The sequence below is a fragment of the Physella acuta genome, unplaced genomic scaffold, assembly GCF_028476545.2.
Source record: "Physella acuta isolate Inbredline_101_S28 unplaced genomic scaffold, ASM2847654v3 ptg000046l, whole genome shotgun sequence".
NCBI classification, from domain to species: domain Eukaryota; kingdom Metazoa; phylum Mollusca; class Gastropoda; family Physidae; genus Physella; species Physella acuta.
Window position 1 is genome coordinate 399976 of NW_026731566.1, and position 679 is coordinate 400654.

Consider the following 679-nt stretch of genomic DNA (forward strand, 5'->3'; position numbering starts at 1 on the left):
CAAAAACCAATGGTGCCACACAACATAGTACATACCAAAAACACACACAAAAGCCAATGGTACTACTTAACATATTACATACCAAAAACACACAAAAACCAATGGTGCCACACAACATAGTACATACCAAAAACACACACAAAAGCCAATGGTACTACTTAACATATTACATACCAAAAACACACAAAAACCAATGGTGCCACACAACATAGTACATACCAAAAACACACACAAAAGCCAATGGTACTACTTAACATATTACATACCAAAAACACACAAAAACCAATGGTGCCACACAACATAGTACATACCAAAAACACACACAAAAGCCAATGGTACTACTTAACATATTACATACCAAAAACACACAAAAACCAATGGTGCCACACAACATAGTACATACCAAAAACACACAAAACCAATGGTGCTACTTAACATATTACATACCAAAAACCAATGGTGCTACTTAACATATTACATACCAAAAACACACAAAAACCAATGGTGCTACTTAACATATTACATACCAAAAACACACAAAAACCAATGGTGCTACTTAACATATTACATACCAAAAACACACAAAAACCAATGGTGCTACTTAACATACTACAAACCAAAAACCAATGGTGCTACTTAACATATTACATACCAAAAAACACACAAGAAACAATTGAAT